Below are 12,923 nucleotides of genomic sequence, written 5' to 3' on the forward strand. Positions count from 1 at the left end.
TTCAGCTCAGCTGTCCCCTTATGTCAGTCTTGTCCTTTCTGCTGGCCACACTGCCCCTCTCCCAGCACAAAAGTCACTCTGTACACCCTTTATTGTTTTATATGGGTCACATCTTTGTGATGACTTGTTTCTGAGTTTGACTCCCTCACTGACCTGAGAGGGCCTGTACCCAGGGGACAATACGTGTTTGTGTCCAAGGCCTGACAAAATGGACACTCGGGCCTGGCCGCCCGGGCCCTCCCGCCGCACAGCCCCAATTCGGATGCACACAGCACCCTTGGGCAGGATGTCCGGCCGTGCAGAGCCCCAGGGGAGATGGAAAGGGCACTGCAAACAGGTCTCACCTGAGCCTGTGCCTCCTCTGCAGGTGCAGGTGAGCTTGTTTGCCTGGCTGACTCGGCAGCGCAAGGGCCTCCAGGGCACAGATTGCTGCTGCTTGCCTTACATAAAGCACCAGGCGATCAGATAAATAATGCATGGCCTTCAGCTCACACACAGGTATTAGGCGTGCAAGCACTTGCTTTGCGACAGGGTGCCCTGGGTGTGTGTGTTTGTGTGTCTGGCTTTGCACAACCCCAGGGGAGATATGAATTGGGAACAGATAAGTCATGTTCACCCACAACCTCAATGCCTTGCCACGGCCTGGAATCAACTCGCTCTAGACCCAGGCAGTGCACCAGGGAGGAAATGTACAACCCACAGGATGGATACCCACACCCTAACCCAGACTTCATGGCCTCTTTCAAGGCGAATATCCGTGGAGTCCCAGGTTCCCGTGGGTGCCCCTCCGAACAGCTGACCTCTATGCAAGGCCAGTACACCCTCCAAGCAAGCATCCCCATGGGCCTTGGCAGGCCAGCCACCTTCCCCGATCACAGCACCGAACAAGCACGGATGCCTCCCCCACTCGCTAGGCGGTGCCAGGCGCCAGCACACCCACCGGGCACACAATCCCACTTGCAAAGAGGCTGCCCATCCGCCTGCCGGCTCCCCTGGCTCCCCCGGCCACCCCCACGGCAGGTCCGATTACACGCCTGGCGCCGGCGCCGGCGCCGCCACGTTGGCGAAGAGGGGGCCAGGGCACACCCACGGGCGGCCCACGACCCCGCAGGGAGGGCAGGGGACGCAGGTCAGGACGTGCGAGGCGGCGGACGCTCCCTGCCTTCTCAGCCAGGCCGGCCGCCTTCTGTCCGAAGATCCGCGGTCCACCAACGTGACCCGCGGGGTACCCCCTGCACGGGCCTCCCCCAAACCCAGCGGCCCCCGCCCCCTCGAGCCCACAGCCGACCCCCTCAGCACCTCCGGCCCGAGACCTGCCAGGCGGGTACCTCAGGAGCCCATGGCGGCAGCGGCGTGTGCTGGCGGGCGACGCACAGCGCGGGTGGGGCGCGGGCGGGCGGCACCGCAGCCCCGGAGTCTGGTCGCCGCGGCCCGAGCGTCCCGGGCACCGCGAAGTGCCGCCGCGGTGCGCATGCGCGCTGAGCGCGCCTCCGGGGAGGGCGGGGCGGCGAGCGCGGGGCTGAGATCACCGCGCGGCCTTAAGGGGACCGCGCCTCGAACCTCCCCTCGCCGCCCCGCCCAGGGATGGGGTCAGCCAAGGTTCTCCTGCGGCTAGCGAGCAAAACAGCCTCCCCCGCCTCAATCCGACCCCCCAACCCTGCCCACCACAGAGTTTCTGGGGGTGTAGGACAGACAGGTTTGGGGCTCCAGGCTCTGTTCCGGACATCTGTGTCTAGTGTTTCACTTCTCTTAACCCTCATTACCTCCGCTTAGGCCTGTTTTGAAGATAAAACAATATACTGGAATGGCTATTTGTCGAGTGAAGGGTGCATGTAGAACTGAAATGAATGCAAACCCAAGTGCTGTGTGCAGTCGCGCCCCGTGAAACTGCAAAGCAGAGAAAGAGGCTTTTCCTTCCCACCTCGCTAGGCAGCCTAACGAGCAAAGTTTTGCAGACGTCATCAAGCCGCCTAGCCCATTGCTGTTTCTGGCTTCGATGTTGCTCAAGATCCCCAAATTTATTTATATCCCCAGCCCAGACTCCTCCCCTGAACTGTTAGCTCAACACCTCCTACTGAGGTCCGACAGGCATCTCAGAGTCAGCATGCCCACAGCAGAACCCATCTCTCCTCCCAAGCACAGACAAGACCTGCTCCCTCACAGACTCCCTACAACCGGCATCGGCATCTCCATCCTTCCAGGGCCCAGGCCCAAACTCCTGGAGTCATCTTTATTTATTTTTATTTTTTAAAATATATTTTATTGATTTTTTACAGAGAGGAACAGAGAGGGATAGAGAGCTAGAAACATCGATCAGCTGCCTCTTGCACATCCCCCACTGGGGATGTGACCGAAACCAAGGCACACGCCCTTGACCGGAATCGAACCTGCGACCCTTGAGTCCGCAGGCCGACGCTCTATCCACTGAGCCAAACCGGTTACGGCTTGGAGTCATCTTTAAATCCCTCCTCCCACTCCCTTCCCCGCTCGGCGGGAAATTCTATTGACTCTACGTGCAAAATATATCTAGCCTCTGACCCCTTGCACCCCATCTCCACTGCTACCAACCTCATTCAGTTTCTGCCCAGGATTATTGCAATACTCTTGCTAGAGACTAAATGTTTGTGTCCCCCCAAAAATTTGAATGCTGAAATCCTAACCCACAATGTGATGGTATCAGGAGGTGGGGCCTTTGGGAGGGGGTTAGGTCAGAAGGGTGGAGACCTCAGGAATGGGATTACAGTCTTTACAAAAGTGACCCCAAAGGGCCCTCTAGCCTTTTTTGTGCCATGTGAGGTGTCCAGACAAGTAGAGAATTTTTTTTTATTATTATTTTTTATTGATTTTTTTACAGAGAGGAAGAGAGAGGGATAGAGATTAGAAACATCGATGAGAGAGAAACATCGATCAGCTGCCTCTTGCACACCCCCCTACTGGGGATGTGCCCAGCAACCAAGGTACATGCCCTTGACCGGAATCGAACCCGGGACCTTTGAGTCCAAAGGCCGAACGCTCTATCCACTGAGCCAAACCGGTTTCGGCAAAGTAGAGAATTTTTAACCCTTTGCACTCGCTTGCTTTTTTCTCGATTCCTTTATTCTACTCGGGATTTAATTTTTTAAATACCCCAGATTTTACAAAGCGCGGCAGTAGAATAAAAAACTGGAGTTTCTTTTCATACAAACTTACTTATTTGGATTTTTTTATATTTCAAATTATTGATACATTCAATACAATTCGACATACGAGCTGCTACCGATGCTAACCATGTCGAGTCACACTCGACATCCGAGTGCAAAAGGTTAAAATATATTTTTATTGATTTCAGAGAGGAAGGGAGAGGGAGAGAGAGATAGAAACATCAATGATGAGGGAGAATCATTGATCGGCTGCCTCCTGCACACTCCCCACTGGGGATGGAGCCCACAACCCAGGCATGTGCCCTGATTGGGAATCGAACCGTGACCTCCTGGTTCATAGGTTGATGCTCAACCACTGAGCCAAGCCGACTGGGCAGAGAATTTTTATGAGTTTATTTGAGCCAAAACTGATCATTGCCAGGACGCAAGATCTCAAACACTTTAAAGAGTGACAGTGTCGCTGTTTCTTTTACACATTTGAAATTAAGGGGGGGAACATAGCCGAAACCGGTTTGGCTCAGTGGATAGAGCGTCGGCCTGCGGACTGGAAGGTCCCAGGTTCGATTCCGGTCAAGGGCATGTACCTTGGTTGCGGGCACATCTACCGTAGGGGGTGTGCAGGAGGCAGCTGGTCGATGTTTCTCTCTCATCAACGTTTCTAGCTCTCTATCCCTCTCCCTTCCTCCCTGTAAAAATCAATAAAATATATTATAAAAAAAAAAGAGAGAGAGGGGGGACATAAGGAAGATTACATTGTTAACGTAAAAAGAATTCAGACCTGTAAAGAATTTCTGTGAGTTTATTTGAGCCAAACTGTCATTAATGTTTCTATCTCTCCCCAGACAGAGGTGAGAAGTTGCTCAGGGCTACCCCAACACCAACCAGGCTTATCTTACAATCATTTGCTCCATAATCATTTGTTTATGACTTCCAGCTCTCCTGTCTCACACATAAACACCCCCAGGGCATAGTCCTTGTCTCAGGTATCCTGGTGGCAGCGTCTGCTTAGCACCGAAAGCTTACCAACCAGCGGATTCTGACATCACTGCCCCTCCTGAGCGGTCAGGCCAAACTGCACCCAAACTCGGGTTCTGAGCCCTGCTCACTAGAGCACTCTTGGGTCTCAACTTACAGAGGCCCGGGGCCGGCGGGGGCAGAGGCAGATGGTGAGTATTTTTAGGTTTGTATTGCCGGGATGGGCTCAAAGACAGAAAGTCACCTGGCCCCGTGACAGGGCAGGTCAACAGGTGGCACTGGGACTCCTGGTTGGCTGCTCCCGGCCGTTCCTTCTCCTCTCCTCCAGGCTTTCCCAAATGAAAATAAACATCCACCCCTCTTCCTACGCCCTCCCAGTGCAGCTGCACATCCTCCCAGGTTCAATGTCGCTACTCACTTTGGTCCCCTCTCCCCTCCAAGCCTGGGGCCGGCCCTGGTTCAGGCCCCCTTCCTTCTGGACAATTATAACAATTCCCAGCCCACCACTCACCTGTGCACCCACCCACTGGCTACTAATACCTTTTTAAAAAAATATATTTTATTGATTTTTTTACAGAGAGGAAGGGAGAGGAATAGAGAGCCAGAGACATAGATGAGAGAGAAACATCGATCAGCTGCCTCCTGCACACCCCCTACTGGGGATGTGCCCACAACCAAGATACATGCCCTTGACCAGAATCGAACCTGGGACTCTTCAGTCCGCAGGCCAACCCTCTATCCACTGAGCCAAACCGGTCAGGGTTACTTTTTCACCTCCAGCAAGCAGCTATTCTTCCTTCAAAGACCAAATCAGATATCTTTTGGTTCCTTCTGGATCCCGCTCAGTTTTGTTAATCCTCACCCGAGGATATTTTTTCCATTGATCTTTAGAGAGCGTGGAAGGAGGGGGAGAGACAGAAACATCGATGTGAGAGAAACACATCGATTGGTTGCCCTGCATGCGCCCTGACCAGGCTGTATCCCACTCTGTTTCAATTAGTTTCTCCCTAATAAAAAAAAAAAAAAAGGGAAATAATCTGAAACTCATCAAAGAATAGTTAAGTAAATTATGGTAGATCCACACAATGGCATATTGTGTAGATATTAAAATAGCCTCTTTACACATTTCAAATAACATGGGGAAATGATTAAGAATAACAGTGAGTAAAAAAAGCAGTAATAAATTTGCAATGACAGCCTGTTCTGAAGTCTGTTAAAAAAAAAAAGCTTAGAAGAAAAATTGGAAAGAAATGTAACAAAATGTTAACAGTGGGTTCTTGTAACAGGATTATGAATGTTGATTATCTTATCTCTGCCCACTTTGTTTCTTTTTCTTTTTTAAATATATTTTTATTGATTTCAGAGAGGAAGGGAGAGGGAGAGAGAGATAAAACATCAATGATGAGACAGAATCATTGATCGGCTGCCTCCTGCATGCCCCCCACTGGGGATGGAGCCCACAAAGGGGGCTGCCCTGGCCGGTTTGGCTCAGTGGATCAAGCCTGCAAACAGGGCATGTGCCCTTGACTGGAATCAAACCTGGGACCCTTCAGTCCACAGGCTGATGCTCTATCCACTGAGCCAAACCGGCCAGGGCAGCCTCCTTTGTTTCTCTGTATTTTCCAAAATCTGTTTGCAAAAGTATTCAGTATTTTCAAAATAAGAAAAAATAATCTCTTTTTACAAAATAGAAAAAAAAAGAATGACTTTCTTTAAAACTTATTTTAAATGATTTTTTTGTTTGTTTGTTAATCTTCATGGGAGAGTATCTTTCCATTGATTTTTAGAGAGAGTGGAAGGGAGAGAGGGAGGGGGAGAGATAAAGAGAAACATGGGTGTGAGAGAGACACATCAATTGGTTGTCTCCCAAATGTGCTCAGACCGGGGCCAGGGATGGAACCAACAACCCAGGTAAGTGGCCTCGACTGGGAATTGAACCTGAGACCCTTCGGTGTGAGGGCTGACACTCTAACCACTGAGCAACACTGGCCAGGGCAAGAAATCATTTCTTATTCCCTTCTGGTTTCTTCTTGTGTCTCACAATCCATCGGAACGTACCTGTCTCCACACCATACTGAGGACCTCTCAAGGGTACGGGCCAAGTTGAATTCTCTTGGCTTCCAAAATCCACCCCTAGCACCTGGCAGGGGCGTGCAGGGAAGGAGCAGAGGCCCCAGCCATGCCAGCTGCTGCGTGGCTGGGAGCCCAGAGCTCTCCAGATCCATTTACCTGCAGCCTCTGTGTCTCCCCCTTGTCCCCACGGACGCTGAGGGAGCCCTGGCCAAGGGCAGCGTGTGGAGTGGCGAGCAGAGCCAGGCCCAGCCCCATTACCTCCTAGCAGGACACTCTAGGCATGTGGCTTTGCCTCTCTGAGCCTGGGTCCCCCAGCAATATGTGTACAAACGTTGGCGCAGCTCTTAGCACACCGCTGATTCTCACGCTGCTGTTTACGGAATGTGCTGCTGAGGACCCAGCTAACTTCTTACCTGAATTAGACCCTTTTGGTTTCAATGGACAAAAACCCGACTTAAACTGCATTAAGCAACATAATTTAAGGACTCGCTTCATTAGGAAGTGCCAGGCACAGCTGGATTTGAGGTCTCACATGTGGTCACTGGGACACTCTTACTCTCAGTGTGTGTGTGTGTGTGTGTGTGTGTGTGTGAGAGAGTCTGTGTGTGTATGTGTGAGTGTGTGTGTATGTGAGTGTGTGTGTGAGTGTGTCTGTGTGAGTGTGTGTGTGTGTGTGTGTGTGTGTGTGTGAGTCTGTGTGTGTGTGTGTGTGTGAGTGTGTGAGAGTGTATGTGAGTGTGTGTGTGTGTGTGTGTGTGAGTGTGAGAGTGTGTGTGTGTGTGTGTGTGTGTGTGTGTGAAAGAGAGTGTGTGTGATTTAAAACTCATAGAAAATGGCCGAAACCGGTTTGGCTCAGTGGATAGAGCGTCGGCATACGGACTCAAGGGTCCCAGGTTCGATTCCTGTCAAGGGCATGTACCTTGGTTGCCGGCACATCCCCAGTAGGGGGTGTGCAGGAGGCAGCTGATCGATGTTTCTAACTCTCTATCCCTCTCTCTTCCTCTGTAAAAAATCAATGGAATATATTTTTAAAAAAAACAAAACTCATAGAAAATGTCTGGAGGATGGGCCTCACACAGGGCAAGCAAACAGGGCTAGGTCCTGATCATCTTTGCAGGCCCAGAGCCTGACCCAGGGGCTGGCATTACTGTCCCTCCTTCTCTGCCATTTGTTGAGCACCTACTACGTGCAGGCAGTGCAGTGACCTCTTTATTACGTCAGCAAGCAGCAGCGACTGTCATTTGGCAGACGCGGAAACTGAGGCACAGAGAGGCATCATTACTTGGCTAAAGTCACACCTTGAGCAGCCTGGCACACAGGACGCCCTCCTGGGTGTTTGTTAAATGAACCAGGACCCACGCCCGTCCCCACAGGAACTGGGAAAACCAGGCAGCAAGAGAAAATGCCCCTGACTTCACACAGTCCTTCTGTGGGTGGTGACCCTCAGGGCACCAGGGGCCCTCAGCAAGCAGAACACGGCCATTCCCAGGGAGGCCGTCGGGGGCGCGTGAGAATCCGGGATGTGGCTGGCGATGGTGCGCGGGTTGCTGTGGAAGAGCCTGAGTTGGAGACACAGAGGGAGGGAGCTTCCTTTTTCTGTCTCAGTCACACACACACACTTGCACCTCCAACCCAGGTGAGATGAGTTGCACTTCCAACTTACCTTGCCGGAACCAACAAGCAAATGAAAACAGGCCAAAGACAAGGATGTACTGCCAGCTTCCCTGGAGACATCAGGAACATGTCTCAGATTCTTTTACTTTATTTTTAATGAATTTTATTTATTTTTTATTTTTTTAATATATATATATATTTTATTGATTTCAGAGAGGAAGGGAGAGAGGGAGAGATAGAAACATCAATGATGAGAGAGAATCATTGATCGGCTGCCTCCTGCACACCCCCCCCACTGGGGATCAAACCTGCAACCCAGGCATGTGCCCTTGACCGGAATCGAACCCAGGACCTTTCAGTCCGAAGGCTGATGCTCTATCCACTGAGCCAAACCAGCTAGGGCAATTTTATTTTATTTTACTTTTTAAATGTATTTTATTGATTTCTTACAGAGAGGAAGGGAGAGGGATAGAGAGTTAGAAACATCGATGAGAGAGAAACATCGATCAGCTGCCTCTTGCACACCCCCCACTGGGGATGTGCCTGAAACCAAGGTACATGCCCTTGACTGGAATCGAACCTGGGACCCTTGAGTCCGAAGGCCGACGCTCTATCCACTGAGATAAACCAGTTAGGGCTATTTTTAATGAATTTTAGAGATAAATGAAAGGAGAGGGAGAGAGAGAAACATCAATGTGAGAGAAACTTCAAGGGATTGAGCCCACAACCTGGGCATGTGCTCTGACCGGGAATCGAACCGGCACCCTTTTGGTGCACAGGCTGCCGCCCAACCAACGGAGTGACAGCGGCCAGTTTGCAGCAACTCCCCTGAAGGCAGGTCCACCTCAGGTGGGAGGCACTTAGGGAGCTGGGGAGGCAGGGCCAGGGCCTTCTCAGAGAGTCTTTCAGGAGAGGGAGGAGGGGAGGGCAGGAGGGAGCCAGAGGCCAGGGTGTCCCAGTGGAGCTGCAGGGATTCGGGAAGCAAACCTGGGTGGGATGACTTCAAAGGGCCCCACCTTAATCACAGGCGCTTTGAAGAGGCTGCGATGAAAGGCCTTGGGAGGCCTAATTACCTGAGATTCTCCCAGGGGCCTGCAGGGGCCCCAGTTACTGGCTGTAGGGATCTGTGGTGGGGGTTGCCTGGAGCGGGAGAGGGGGAAGCAGGGGGCAAAGGGGGGGGGAGGACAACTTCCTTAAAGGGACAGCGCCCAGGGCTGGGCCCTCATTGCTGGCTGACCGCTCTCCCACCCCATCAGCCTCTCCTGCATGGGCCGAGCAGCCTCCACGAAACCAAGCTCTGGATGTGCCGCGTCCTGAGCCTCCACGGGCGATGGGCTGTGGCCTCACGCAGGACAAGTGGAGGACAGAGATGCTGGTGGTGCCTCAAGGTTAGGGGGAGAAAAGGGGTGGCAGGGAGCCGGCCAGAGGAAGAGGAGGGGGAGGTGGCGCGGTGTCACCATGGCAACATTTATCCTGCACACCAGACCTCTTCTCCCTCACCCACCCACGTGTGGGCAGGGATACGGGGCCCCAGAGAGCGTGGCTGGAGAATGGAGGGCGTCTGGGGATCGGCAGTGACTCCTCCGAGTGATTGGATGTGTTCCTGGGGCCGCCCGTATTGCAGGGTCCCGGAAAGAGGCTGTGACGTGCCCTAACCCTAACCGGTTTGGCTCAGTGGATAGAGTGTCGGCCTGCGGACTGAGGGGTCCCGGGTTCGATTCCGGTCAAGGGCATGTACCTTGGTTGCGGGCACTTCCCCAGTGGTGGGTGTGCAGGAGGCAACTGATTGATGTTTCTAACTATCCCTCTCCCTTCTTCTCTGCAAAATCAATAAAATATATTAAAAAAAAAAAAAAAAAAGAGGCTGTGACGTGGGGGCTCACCATTCTTAGCTGCTATTCCAGTATCTGTTTCTGGAAGAGAGCAGGATGGGGGAGCGGGGGGCAGGGGGGAATATGGGAGCAGAAGGCGCTCCCCTTTGCTAAAGCAGTGGCCCCATCGCCGCTGGCCTCAGGGGTCCCCCTGACCAAGTCCCACCGCAGGCCCTGGGTGGGGGCATCAACACGCAGGTAGAAATGAGGGGCGGCCACGGCCTCAGAGGGGGCGGCCCAGGGACAGGTGACTCGAGCTTTTCGCAGGTGATGAAAAGCACAGGGAAGTGACTGAGCCAAGTTCCTCGGAGCTTAGCCCTCCTTCTGTCCTGGGCCAAGTTCTCCCTGCCTCCCCACACCTCCTCCTCCCAACCTTCTGCTGTCCACTCATCCATACCCGCCCTGAGGGCTCTTCAGCCTCCTCCTACCGGCGGACCAGCCCCAGGGAGTGTCCCCGCCCGGGGCCTCCTCTCCCTGGCCATTGGTTCCCTCTGCCTCCCTTCTTTAAAAAAATTTTTTTTCAATTGATTTCAGAAAGGGAGAGGGAGGGAGAGAGAGAATCATGAATGATGTGCGGCTGCCTCCTGCACACCACACACTGGGGATCGAGCCTGCAACCAGGGCATGTGCCCTGACCTGGAATCAAACTGTGACCTCCTGGTTCATAGGTCAATGCTCAACCATTGAGCCACACCAGCTGGGATGTTTTAATATGTTTTTATTGATTTTAGAGAGAGGGGGAGAGGAAGAGAGAGAAAAACTGGGATTAAACCCGCAACTGGGCATGTGCCCTGACCAGGAATCGAACTGGTGACCTTTCAGGGCATAGGACGAAGCTCAACCAACTTAGCCACACTGGCCAGGGCTCAAAGATCTTTGAAACACATTCCTTGATGACTCCTGACACATTCCCTCCCTCCTTTGTCCCCAGTTCATACAGGATTCTGGTTTGGGACGAGCCATTTGCTTGTCTGAGTTTTTCCCTGACTAGGCTGGGAGCCCCGGGCAGCCAAGATCACACCACGTGTTTGAAATATGTAGTTACCGCCCAGCCAGTGTGACTCAGTGGTTGAGTGTCGACCTATGAACCAGGTCATGGTTTGATTCCCGGTCAGGGCACATGCCCGGGTTGCAGGCTCAATCCCCACTGTGGGGTGTGCAGGAGGCAGCCCATCAATGATTCTCTCTCATCATTGATGTTTCTCTCTCTCTCTCCCTCTCCCTTCCTCTCTGAAATCAATAGAAATATATTTTTTTTAAAAAAAGAAAGAAATAGGTAGTTCCAAAAGGTGAAGGGGTAAAGAAATTGGCAGTTACAAAACAGTCCTGGGGTTGTGAAGTATAGCATAGGGAATATAGTCCATAACACTGTAGTAACTACATGGTGTCAGGTGCTGCTAGACTTACCACGTGATCACTTAGTAAGCGATACAAAGGTCTAGTCACTGTTATGCACCTGAAGCTAATATAATAGTGAATGTCAACTGTAACTGAAAAAAAAAATTTAAAATATGTAGCCCTGGCCAGGTGGCTCAACTGGTTGGAGTGTTGTTCCATACACCAAAAGGTTGGGGGTTCGACCCCAGGTCAGGGTGTGGGGGGGGGGGGGAGCAGCCAATCGATGTTTCTCTCTCCCTTCCTCTCGCTCTTTTTTTTTTTTTTATTGATTTCAGAGAGAAACATCAATGATGAGAAGAATCATTGATTGGCTGCCTCCTGCACGCCCCCCACTGGGGATGGAGCCCACAACCCAGGCATGTGCCCTGACAGGGAATCGAACCGTGACCTCCTGGTTCATAGGTTGACACTCAACCACTGAGCCACACCGCTGGGCCCTTCCTCTCGCTCCTAAATCAATAAAAGCATATCCTCGAGTGAGGATTGAAAAAAAAAAAAAAAGAAATGTGTTACCACGACTGGGTGTTCCATGGGCTGTGGAGCCAGGCAGTCTTCTCTGTGCCTCAGTGTTCTCATCCATAAAATGGGCATCGTAACACACCTGCCTGCGGAGTTGGTGAGCACAGGGCTAGGACCAGGGCGAGGCACAGTGAGCTCTCAGTGAGCTCGGCCACAACTATCTAAAGCAGGTGTGACCACCCGCTCTGCACAGAGGCGAGAGCTGAGGCCCAGACAGCGCCCAAGGTCTCGGAGGAGCCGAGCTGGCCTTTGGTCTCCGGCCCTGAGCTCCTCAGTTCTCACCGCTGTTCTCCGCTCCACCTCAGCCAGGCGCGGCACCCACACAACCAGCCAACGTTCGCTGCACGAAATGAAAATGACTCACTAAGTGGCATGTTTGCCCTTCCAGTCTGGGCAAAATTCCCTGGCGATTACCTGGCATTCTTATTAAAATAAACTGACGGCATGGTTGACACATCCTAGTCACCCCTCTGGCCTCAGCTGAAATGCCACTTCCTCCGAGCTGTCAGCTGCCACCCTCCCGTGTGCCACCCTCCCGTGTGCATCAGCTCCCCGAGTGAGGAACACAGGAAGCAGAAGCCGGAACCCGGGGGATGGTGGGTGGGAACACAGTGGGGGGCAAGGATGCAGCGATTCTAACTCCTTTTATTGCTTCGTTTTCATACACGGCATCTCCAACAAATAAAATGTAAGCCGGAAAGGGGGAGCACGGACCCGCCATTAAAACCAATGAAAACCACACAGAGCAAAGGGTGGTTTCAAGTCGCTCTGGCACTGCACGCTGCGGCCCAGCCTCAGGGGGATCCCGTCCCAGGTCAGAGGTCTTCAGGGAGCATTTCAGATCTTGCTTCCCGGCAATGTCATCCGTTTGGCTCAAGTACACTCATAAAAATTCTCTACAAATTTGGATGTTTCTTCATCGCCATTTCCTTGGCGTTGCTGGCAGGGTTTTGAAGAAGCTGCGCAGGCCCACCCCACGGACCCGGACCCGGTGCTGGTACCAGCATGGGCCCATTGGGCCCCACTGGCTCCCGCTTCAAATCGGGTGAACTTGGAAAGGACATCCACTAAAGGGACACGCTCCAGTCTCATTGGAAGGGACCTTACCAGGCACCTAACCATGAAGGGACACCTACCCTTGCCTCCACCTACAAGGGACATCCAAGGTTCCTCTAGGATGAGCAGCTGGTGACCAGAGGTAGACAAACAGCCATCCCAAGACAACAAGATCTCTCAGAAGCGTAACCACCCCCAAGAGATCCCATCACCTGGTTAACCCTCCCGTAATCCAATCCCCGCCTGGCTTCCTCCCACCTTCGAGTAATCTTCCTTA

At 52.5% G+C, this 12,923-nt stretch overlaps 1 protein-coding gene across 3 annotated transcripts in view; it reads right to left on the reverse strand.

The window, feature by feature from the left end:
- The window catches only part of TMEM184B (transmembrane protein 184B), a 49,519-nt gene extending 48,048 nt beyond the window's left edge, over positions 1 to 1,471 (reverse strand). For 2 of the 3 annotated variants that reach the window (XM_054719515.1, XM_054719516.1), the window contains exon 1: positions 1,329 to 1,471. The gene's annotated coding sequence lies outside the window, so the exon portion shown is untranslated. The other variant, XM_054719517.1, reaches the window with a different exon arrangement.
- Between the last annotated feature and the right edge of the window lie 11,452 nt (positions 1,472 to 12,923).

Source organism: Eptesicus fuscus, chromosome 7 (genome assembly GCF_027574615.1).
Source record: "Eptesicus fuscus isolate TK198812 chromosome 7, DD_ASM_mEF_20220401, whole genome shotgun sequence".
NCBI lineage: Eukaryota > Metazoa > Chordata > Mammalia > Chiroptera > Vespertilionidae > Eptesicus > Eptesicus fuscus.